General features: G+C 47.9%; 1 non-coding gene across 1 annotated transcript; it reads left to right on the forward strand.

Annotated features, from left to right (window-relative positions):
- Positions 1 to 2,758: 2,758 nt before the first annotated feature.
- LOC144700384 (small nucleolar RNA R71) lies at positions 2,759 to 2,864 on the forward strand. The gene has a single exon (XR_013580747.1). It is a non-coding gene; the product is annotated as a small nucleolar RNA R71 (small nucleolar RNA).
- Positions 2,865 to 11,393: the final 8,529 nt, after the last annotated feature.

Below are 11,393 nucleotides of genomic sequence, written 5' to 3' on the forward strand. Positions count from 1 at the left end.
TTGGAGGTGGAAGGCCCTGGATGACCTCGATCTTGGCCTTGTCCACTTCCAAGCCACGGCTGCTTACCATGTGGCCCATCACTACTCCCTCCTGCACCATGAAATGAGATTTTTCTCAACTTAGTACGAGGTTCGACTCAATGCACCTCTTCAATACTTTGGTGAGGCTAAGGAGGCAGTTTTCAAATGTGGATCCAAATACAGAAAAATCATCCATAAATATTTCTAAGCACTCCCCCACTAGATCGGAGAAGAGTGCATTCATGCATCGTTGGAATGTGGCGGGTGCATTACATAGCCCGAAAGGCATACGCCTAAAGGCATATGTCCCTACAGGACTCGTGAAGGTCGTCTTCTCTTGGTCCTCAGGATGGATATTCACTTGGTTATATCCTGAATAACCATCAAGAAAACAGAAATAATGCTGCCCGATAATTTTTCTAGTATTTGATCCATGAAGGGTAATGGGTAATGATCCTTCTTGGTAGCCTTGTTCAATTTCCGATAGTCAATGCACACCCTCCACCCAGTGGTTAGCCTCTTCTGCACTTCTTCTCCTTTATCATTCAGCTCAACAGTCACTCCTGACTTCTTAGGAACCATATGTACCGGGCTTACCCATCTACTATCGGAAATCGCATAGATGACGCCGGCATTAAGCCACTTGAGAATTTCCTTGTCGAGGACTTCTCTCATGTGGGGATTCAACCTCCTCTGATGTTCTCTACAGGGTCTAGCTTCATCTTCTAGAAATATCCTGTGCTCACAAATTGAAGATGGAATTCCTTTGATGTCATCAAAAGTCCACCCTATGGCCGATTTATGCTCTTTAAGCACTTTGAGTAAGCTCTCTTCTTGTGTTGGAGTGAGGGATGAAGATATAATCACAGGTAAACTTTCTGTACAGTCTAAATAGGCATACTTGAGGGTAGAGGGAAGTGGTTTAAGTTCTGGGTGAGCTTTTACTTCTGTAGAGTCTAAGAGTTCATCATCTAGCTCTCTACTTTCTATGTTGGATAGGTACTCCTTCACTCTTCCCTCTTCTCCTTCATTTTCTGTGCAGAATCTGAGCTCTTCATTGCTCCCTAAGGGGCACTTCATCATCCTAGAAATGTCAAGTTGAACTCTTTCCTTCCCTATCTTAAACTCGAAAGTCCCCTTTTCCCAGTCCATGATAGTCCTAGCCGTCACTAAAAACGGTCTTCCTAGAATGATAGGAGCCAAGCTAAAGTCTCCTGAAATTTTTACATCAGTTACTATGAAATCTACAGGAATTTCACAATTTTCTACAGTGATAGTGACATCAGTCAATCGTCTTTCAGGTTGCCTGACCGTTCCGGCCGGCTAAGAGTAGGTCCATATGGATCTCTTCAAGCTCCCAGCTGTATTCCTCATACAATGCCGTCGGAATGATGCTGATGCTTGCTCCTGTGTCTAACAAGACTTTTGAAAAAGTCTTTCCTCCTATGTCACATGTGATAAAAGGGGCACCAGGATCCCTCTTTTTTATAGGTATGTCATTTAAAATGCTAGAGGCATTTTCGGAAAGTTTAACAACTTCCCTATTCTTTCTATTTGTGCAAGAGTCCTTAAGATATTTCTTAAGTGATGGTGCACACCTAAGCATGTCTTCCACAGTGACTGTCATTGTGGCCTTCCTAAAGTTCTCTAGCAACCTGTTTTCATAATCAAAGACAGGTTTCTTTCTCGTTAGGGCAGATGGGTAAGGTATGTGTTGCCCACTTGTGGAAGGTAAGGGTTCATCGCCGTCGGGAAGATCCTCTCCTTCGTGCTCCCTTGACTCCTCTTTCTTCCTAGCGTTCTCTACAGAATACCTATAGGGATCCTGAAGTTCTTTTCCATTCCTCAATCTTGAGGCTGCCAGAACTTCAGGATCCAATTCATCCATTTCTTCATGGCTAGAATGCTGAATATGATGCAAATTGCATGGATTGATGACGGGTTTCGTAGGAAAACGTTGAGAAGTGCAAGTGTTTTCTGCAAGGATACCTTGGGACTCAGAGGGTGGCCTGAAACTCTCCAGAAGCTTCCTCATTTGCTCTTGTGACTCCAGCATTTGTTTAGTCTGGAACTCCATCATCACCTGCATTCGCATCTCCATCTCCGCCCGCAACTTTTGGTTTTGCTTTTCGATCATATCTGAAATGACGGGGGTTAATGTAGAGAAATCAGGTTGAGTTTGAGATGAAACCTGATACTGTTGGGGAGGTCTGTGCTGGAATTGTTGTCTCTGCTGGAACGGGGGCTGAGCTGCCGGCTTGTTTCTTTGGTGGAAGGCCTCTCCGTTTTGGAAATTTGGCCGCTTTTGACCTGCCCACGGTTGTTGTGGCTGATTGAAGGCCTTCACCTCTTCTTCCATGGCTTGGCAGGCTCCATCTTCATGTTCCCTGCTAAAACAGAGAGAGCAGATCTTAGCTTTGATGATGGGAGAGTTACCTAGGAAGACATTCTTCAAGGTAGAGGTGAGCTCCTCCAATTTCTGGTTGGTCTCCCTTAGGCCCGCTTGTAGCTCTCCCTCCTTGGCGTTGACCTGCAGAACTCCTACTCTCTTGGGCTGCACATTCCTCCCATTCTGATTGGCTCCAATCTCCTGCAAATCAGTTTCTGCAACTCTCTCCAAAATATCAAAAACTTCATCCTCATATGCAGTATAGAACGTTCCACCGTGAGATTTACTTTGTTTTCATAAAATCAGAGAGAGACTCATAAAATATTTGGGCTAATTGACATTGTTCAATGCCATGGTGAGGACATTTCCTCAACAAATCATTGAATCTCTCCCATGACTCACTAAAAGCTTCTCCATCATGAGGATGGAAATTGTGAATTTCCCTTCTATAGAAATTCGTTTTGGAGAGAGGGTAGAATTTTTGCAGAAATTTTCCTTGCATCTCATCCCATGAGTTAAAGGTGATTCCTAAATTACGATACCAAGAAAATGCTTTGTCTTTCAAAGTTAGAGGAAAATATTTCATTTTTAAAATTTCTGTAGAAATTCCTGGAACGTTTTGAGATGAACACCTAATATGGAAGTCATCAAGAAATTCTAAGGGATTTTGAGCAGGCAGTCCATTAAATTCAGGTAAGGAATGAATTAATGCATTGTCATATCGAAAGGAGATACCGTCACCGATGTTAAGATTTACATCAGTTTGACGTAGGCTTCCCGACGGTGTCGACCTGTCAAGCATGGTCCTTCTCCTCTCATGATGCTGATGAATCTCTTCAGCCATATTCTCCTGCTGAATTTCAGGTTCTGTAACTGTAGAATCCGGAGAGGTGTCTCTAATGTCCTTCTCTGCAGATTTTTCACCAGCTCCTGAACGTGTTACTACCATAAATCTTCAGCAAACGGTTAGAATAACAATAGGCTGAGGATTGTTAAGTCCTTCAGCTCTAGGAGAATCAACAAAAATGACTGTAGATTCAGGAAAATGACTGTAGATTTGCAAATAAATGACTGTAGATTCAGAGAATTGACTGTAGATTTAAAGAAAATAAAAATTCCTACTGTTATACCGTGCTCCCCGGCAGCGGCGCCAGTTGATAAGCTCCTATTTTATGTGTTTTTTACTGGTTATTTAGCAGTTCAGACGTGTGAGGTTCAGAGCTTATGCAACAAATTTATAAACCTCACGGCGTAAGGCGAGTGAGGGTCGATCCACAGGGAGCAGGAGAAAATAGCAGAAATTTCCTTCTTTATTCAATAGATATGTCACTTATCAATTTAAAATAAATATTAAACTCTGTTAAATGATCCTCAGGAAAATCACAGAATTCCTCTTTAATTCCCAGTTTAGTCGAAAGATTTAACTGCTATTGCTCTGATTAAGTTAAAGATTTAACTTAATAGAGGCTGTCTCTGAGGAGTTCTCAGAGACAGCACCTTTGCCCTGGGGGCAAAGGATCAAACACCTTGCGTGCAGGGTACCTGCGCGCAAGGTGATTGCGTCTTGCCGCTGTCGCGGCGGCGTGGCTGGCGATGCTGCTGCGCGGCATGGCTGCGGCGCGCGCTGCAGCGGCAGCGCTGTCTGCGCGACGCTGCTGCGCTGGCGCTGCTGCGTCTTGGCGGCGTTGCGCGCGGCGGCGCTGCTGCGCGCGGCAGCGTCTTGGCGTGGCTGCATGCGCGCTGCTGCGCGGCGGCGTTGCGGCGTGCCGGTGCTGCTGCCTTGGCAGTGCTGCTGCGCGCAGTGGTTCTGCTATATCAAAGGGATTTTTGGGGAGGTTTGGGGAGGATGATCAGAACAAGAAAGAAACAAAGTTCAACTGAAATCAAATCTAAAACGAAACAATCCTCAGTTGGAAAACATTGGAAGATCTTGTGACTCTTCCAACCCAACCAAAATTGTCTGAGAAGAGAGGGATTACAGGGCTGAAGCTTGAGATTTCCCCACGTCGGGTGTCACGTCCTTGCGGCGAGGCGTGGTTCTTCAATCCAAGCTATCTTCAGTCTGTTCTTCCTCTCCAACTCCAAAAGCTCATCAGCTCCTGGAGGGTGCAGAAATCCTCTTCTCCAAGCCCTAGTTTCCTTAGAGAAAATTCTGAACACCTAAACTCCTCTCTCAAGAGAGTATTTATAGGTTTTCTCTTAAGTCATGCCCAGGGGCATTTTCGTAATTTTTTTCACTTCAAATTTTTGCCCACTTCTGTTGATCCTCCTCTCTTCCTTGATCTTCTTAACCTGTTTCTGAATGTTCACTAGCCATAAAATGTTAAATATATTCCACTTGATTCAAAGAATCAAGTGGGGTTAGTGATTTCATAAAACAATACATATGCATGAACTTAGCATGAATTCACAAGATAATTGTAATGAATTTAAACTTGAGAACTTGATTATTTGATGACATATTTTAGAGTCATCAGTGACGTGCGTGCAGGTCTGACTCGATGGAGGTGCTGAGCTCCTAGCTTGGATGGGGTTGCTGGGTGATGGCAACGAAGGCCTCTCAAGCCTCGTCAGAGCGACGAAGGCATCCACAGCCAACAGAATTTATCCGTAGGGCTCGCACATAACAGACATACTCGTCCATACTAGTAAGGCATTCAAATGTCGTAGTTTCTCTCAAAACCTCTCTCACCTTCCTTGCGCGAGCGAGGTGGAGTCAAGATGAAAATGTACTGCAAGGAATAACTTAATGAGCTACGGGAAAGGATGGTGTACCTCGTCGGCATGTAGCTAGTGATGCATGATTTTTCAAGGGTCAGGGCAATCAAAGTGGGTGGAGCAAAGAGGTGCCGGAGAGTGTACGTTGGCTGTACGGGCGATGTTGGTGCCGAAGCGATAATAAAGGCTGGAGGAAGAGGAGTGAGCGGAGGAACCAGCAGAATAGACACGGCTCAAGCCAATTTTCTTTGATGGCTGGTGACGGTCGTGAATTAGAGGGTGGGTTATTTGAGGGGGACAGCAGCTCCGAGGGGCGTTCAGTCGATGATCCGACTCCAAGATGTTGAGCAGGAAGATGGTCGTAGCCAGAATGTGTCACTGGTCGATGAATTGGGGGGGGGGGAGGGGGGAGAAGGTTGGACCCCGGTAGTGTCTTCGGTGCAATGGTGGTAGCAGGACCTTCATCAATGGGCCAGGACCATGCAAGGTCTAGCCAGAAAGTTGTAGATGTTTAGAGGGTTGCAGTCCGAGGGCCTCACCAATAAGAATAATTACCAAGGGGGGTAGAAACTCCTACTCGGTTGCTGACAGAGATTTTTGAGCGCCCAGCACAAGGAAGAATCAATCCATCGACTATTCACAAGCCTAGTTGGGAATACACATCTGAGTCCTCAAGCCATACCAATGGGCAAGAACCTTCCCACACCACAAACACATAGAAGTGATCAAATTCGACGACCATTGACTATCGCCGGGGAAGGGGTCTAACATCCTGCGAATTCATTGACGGGGGTGGGGGGGGGGGACTGGGGCTGTCCAGCGGTGGAGATCACTATCAAGGAGTCTTGGCACAGATCGACAAAATTACTAACCTTCCATGGGTGAACAAATCCCGACAGTGAGTGGGGAAGATCGTCGACCATTCCCAGGCGACAGAGGGAGAGGGAGGCTTCCCTTCTCTTTAGATGACCAGATCAGCCCTTCTAGTCCTTCTCCTCTTCCCCCCCCCCCTCTCTAGATTGCTTGATGGAGAGGGAGTGGAGGCCAAAAAAACCAACGCTTATTTCTTTCTTGTTCGTTCTGGTCTAACGATTAGCCCCCCCTCCCTCTTATAAAGGGGGAAGAAGGTCAATTGGGCCCCTAAGGTGTGTCAACAAGGGGGTGAAGGGTCCATTAAGGAGGCCCTTATATAATGGGCCCCCTCATTACAAAATAAAGGTTAGGGGAAAAAAAAAGAGTAAAGATAAAGACAAAGAGACAAGGAAGGGGATCCAAAAGACTCTGGTCCCCTCCCTGTGACGACGACGAAGGATGTACCGGACACGTCACAAATGGGACAAAAACACAACGATGAGAGTGGGAAAAAACACAAAACACAAGAAAAGAACGATGAAAAGCAAACCACAATAATCGCACAATTTCACACGGATTTCAATGACAGTGGCTGGCGGTGCAGACGACATCGTCGGTGATCCTTGATGGCATGTGCCATCAGTGTGCCCGTCGACACTAAGGTGTACTGGATCAGGGAAGGCGTGTGTGTGCTGGGCGCGCAGACTACCAAGAGGTGCATGTGCGCATGGGACAGGCATGCTAGGCAGCACTATGGTGGCACTACGCATGGAGTCGTGTGAGAGGGCATGTGGCTGCACACACTCCTCGTGCACATCACGTGTGTGCAGGGTGCAGGCAAGGAGACCCGGTAGGAGACTAAGGCATTGGCACATAGAGTGTGTTGAGACGGTGCAGAGTGTGGCACCCTTGTTGGTAAAATTAGGTATGTTACGCCCAGCTTGAGGCACCTAGCACGATGGTGTTTGGGCGAACCACGCAATAGGGGTCAGCGTGGGTGTCGGTGGTGTGTGTGATCGCGAAGGCTGGGTGGCGTGTGAAATCACCAAGACCATGAATGTGTGGCACTCGACCTAGGGAGAGTTGTGTGGAGGCGGGGCCAACAAGTGCACGTGCAGGGCGACGAGCATCAAGGCGCAGGAGTGACACTACCTAGATGTGTGGCGCCTCATCTCGTTACTTCACTATCAACCCTACTCTTTCCCAATGTAATGCTACATGACTACGATGTAACCTCTTGATGATATTAATGCAATCACCCTATTTGCTAACATGGCTGTGACATATAGTTTACCAGTTATATAGTTTGGGATTTTTGTGTAGAGGATTTCATGGATATTTTCTAAATCTCACTGTGTTGACTTTTAAGTATGTTGACTTTTTAGGTCAAAGGTTGACTTTTGTGGTCATACAGTTACAAAATTTTATGAGGAGGTCAAGGCATGAGTCTTGAGTCTTGGGACAAAGTTTCAGATCAAAAGGAGCTATGAAGAAAAAGATGCATGTTAATTAGTAGAGCTGGCTCAACCAATTGGCCTGTTGTGAAGGAGCTTGAAGACAACTTTCTAGAAGGTCTTTGGAAGATTTGAGGATGGTCAAGACACCTGAGGAGGACTCCAGGTGGCAGGTCCTGTTTAGAGGAGAGCCCAGGGTTGGATCCAGCCCAGGATTCATAAGGTGAAACCCATCCATCCATCCATTCTAGCTCAAATCCCATGGCTAAGAATGATTTGTAACTAACTCTAACCAACTTTATCTTTTCCCTCCAAATTGAACATGGAGGGAAAGAATCTGATTGGTTGGGGTCTGATCACCTGAATTGAGTCCTCGAGAACTCAACCTGGACATTCATCCATGATCCAACCACCAAGAATGACTGAAAAAAATACATGTAAACCTATAAAAGGACCCCCGTCACCCTCCGTGAGGGCATCAAAGAATTGAGTATTGTTTTGTTCCACTTTGTCCATCTGTTGAGTTTGTTCCTGGGTCCACCATCCTGAAGGTGCAAGAAGTTTTCTGGTGATGGGAGACCATGGAGCCAACCAAGCCCAGGCACGTCAACAACCGTGTCGAGAAGCATGAGCCGGCACCAAGGACACGAGTTTTAAGTACTCAGTTTGATGATCATCCTCGACGGTCACCATATGTTTTATATTTCTCTAACTTTTACAAGGGCCACCGCGTTTTTGGCCTGTGTTTAATTTTTCATACGCCTTTCATTTCTGATATCTGGGCCCTTAGGGGGACGTCTCATTATGATCGTTTCCCCTAAGTGGCCCGTTAGGGCACCCACCTTACCTGCATAAGGGATGGCATGCCCTAACACAATTTTTGGGGTATTGCTCTTTGAACTAATTTTTTGGATGTTCATCATTGAATCCTTACCCAACTCTGTTGATCCTTTCCTCCTTTGAGGTGCTCAATTTTTTTCTAGCATCATTGTATCTAGGAGACCGCTACCTAGCCAACGCCGCCATCTCTTCCTCTGATGTGCACTTGATACCAGCGTCGGAAGGAACACCACCGCCGCCGTTGCTCTCAGAAACTCAACACTGCTCCTTGATGACCAGTAATTGGCCCCACTCATTGACACCGTTGTTATTTGGATCTCGCTACTCCACGCCGCCGCCGCCGGTGCTCCCTGCTCCGTCGTGTACATGATATCAATGCTGGAACGAGCCATGCCGCTGCCGCATGCATCCACTCCTCCCATGCCCATAGATCTCTAGTTATCTACCACGATCTCGGTCATTGTTGCCGTCAAGGGGCCTGATCCCGGACGTTGTGCGATCGGTACCAAGGACGATGGCTCGGTACCTAGATAGGGGTATCTGACATTCATGACATCATCGGCCAACGGATGGATAAACCCTAATGGGTAGATATGACTACGATGCAAATGAGTGTGTCCCACGTGTCGTAAGTAAAGGCCCAGACTCAGTGAGAATGCCAAACTCCGTGCTCTGAAGGGGGTCACCGGTGATGGTGGTGGTAGCCTCTCAAAACTCGCCGGAGGGATGGTGACATCTACAAGCCAAACAGAAATCAATCCTTAGGGCTCGCACGTCACAGACGGGCTCGTTTGTATTGGGAAAGACCGCAGATGCCTCGTAGTTATCTCTCAATTCCTTCCTCTCTCACCTCTCTAGCCAAGCGCGGTAGCGTCGATTGACGGTACACTACAAAGGATAATACAATGACCGAGCGAGAGGACAACGTACCTCATTGGCGCATAGCTCGTTGTGCAGAATCTTTGTCGATGTCGGGGGGGGGGGCGGTGGTCGAGGCGAAGGAGTGCGGTGAGATGGCTTGACAACAAGTCATGGTATGACGCTGGAGCGATAGGCAAATCCTGTAGGCGAGGGAGGGAAACGTGCAGGAGCGATCGTGGCAGCGCGGTGGACAGCGGCGGTAGTGCAACTAGTGGCGATGTCACCACGGGCGATGCTGGAGCATGGACAGATGGGCAACAGTTGACACCCGTGACAAATTGGAGACACCAGTTGCGAGTAGCTACAGGGGGACAAGTGTAGCGACCAAGGGCAGGGCAGTAGTGGTGCGGATGCAACAGCGTGAGGTGATGGGTGCAACCGACAATACTCGGCGGCAGCTTGTGCAAGCACAACGACAAGGGTGACCCGACAGGGAACATGGTGACTAGGTGTCATTTAGACACAAGTCATCATAGCAGGGGATCAAGCACACACCGACAGTACGAGAAGGCCACACGTGGGCAGGGAGTCGCAATGTCGAGCCGCGGGTGGTTCACGGCATATGCGCGGTCAAAGCCAGATTGGCGCTCTAGTGTGCCCCAGACAAATTTGTGAATGGCCCAAATGCGCTATCGGCAGTTGGGGGAGCCCTCAGGAATGATGTGGCAAACACTGGGTGATGGTTCAGACTACCTAGGAAAGACGTATGGCTAGGTTGGCATACAATCTCCCGATGGCTCTGAACGGGCGGCCGGATCACAGCAACCGATGCCATAGGTATCTCGGTTGTTCCTCAGTGGATTGCCAATTCTGGCAACCAACAGGTAGGGGGGGAATCCCGCAATGTCAGGCAGCCCTGACAATTTCTTGGCATGTAAGGGGGACCAATCCACGGGACAGAATGACAGCGTCCAATGGTGCCGGCGACCTCTTGTCGATGGTGAGGCATCCGTGAAGAAGGAGATGGGGATGTCCGTCAAATTTTGGATGACCCACCGGGGGTACGGGATCTGACGGCGAGCAGGTAAGACTGGACGTCACTTCCCTTTCCCTCTTCTTCTCTACTACTTCCATCTTTCTTTCTTCCCTTTGCTTCCCTCCTCGATTCTCCTTGCATTCTTCTGGTGAGACCAAGAATGCAACGTCGATACTCCAACATCAAATTTTCTTTGTCTGTCTTCCTTAGGACGCCCTCTCTTTCCTAATAAAGGAAAGTCAATTGGGCCCTAAGGAAGGTCAACCCAAAGGGCCCTAAGGAAGTTCCATTAAGGGGAGCCTTATATAATGGGCCCCCATCACAAGATTAAAAAGGAAAAATCAAAGCATAAAAAAGAAAAAAGGGAATAAGAGAGCAGAGTCCAAAATGATTAAGGACCCCCTCCCACATGATGAAGAAGACATACAACAGACGATGGACATGTCACGACACGATAAACACAATTCAACGAGTGCAAGAAACACAAAATATGACTAACGAAGATGATGGAAATCAAGATGCGATAAATGAGCATGCTTCACCCGGCTGTCAATGATAGAGGTGGTGACTCCGCTGACGTCTACGGCAGTTCCCGATGGGGTGCACCATCAGGACCGCTGCCCCCACACTGCTGCCGCTGTCTCTCCTTCGACATGCATTAGTTATCATCGTCAAAAGGACTCGGTGGCGTCGCCGCCTACCGCAACTCCACCCCGCCAGATCTCTACCACAGTCTCTGTCCTCAGTGATGCCTTCTCACTTTGGGCTGCGGGTTGACGGAAGCTCCCAGCATTGTTCCGATCGAGTGCCTCCCCCCAAGCCTCACTCGATCTACCACTGCTAGTTGAATCCACCAAGCGCTCACCGTTGATGGTTATGGACGATTGTCAGTTCTCTGTCAACCAGTCCCATTGACCAGTCGTCCTCCCTATGACTGACATTTTTAGTGTCGTCCTCCTTCCCCTTTCAATTGTAGGACTCAACCCTGGATCTTCCTTCCTCGGACGACCGTAGTGGGCCCACGATCGGGAGGCCTTCGGTGGTCAGATCAGTGATGACGGCTGGTCACGCTACCTTCCTCGGGATGCGTTCGAGATCATCACCCTCGATCATGAGCTTGCCCGGGTTAGAGGCAAGATGTGTACCAGGTACAACTCCTCTCATTTACCCTCTATTACTAATATGATTAACTATTCCAGAGTCGTCTTCTTCATTCGCCCTC

The sequence above is a fragment of the Wolffia australiana genome, chromosome 2, assembly GCF_029677425.1.
Source record: "Wolffia australiana isolate 7733 chromosome 2, ASM2967742v1".
NCBI classification, from domain to species: Eukaryota; Viridiplantae; Streptophyta; class Magnoliopsida; order Alismatales; family Araceae; genus Wolffia; species Wolffia australiana.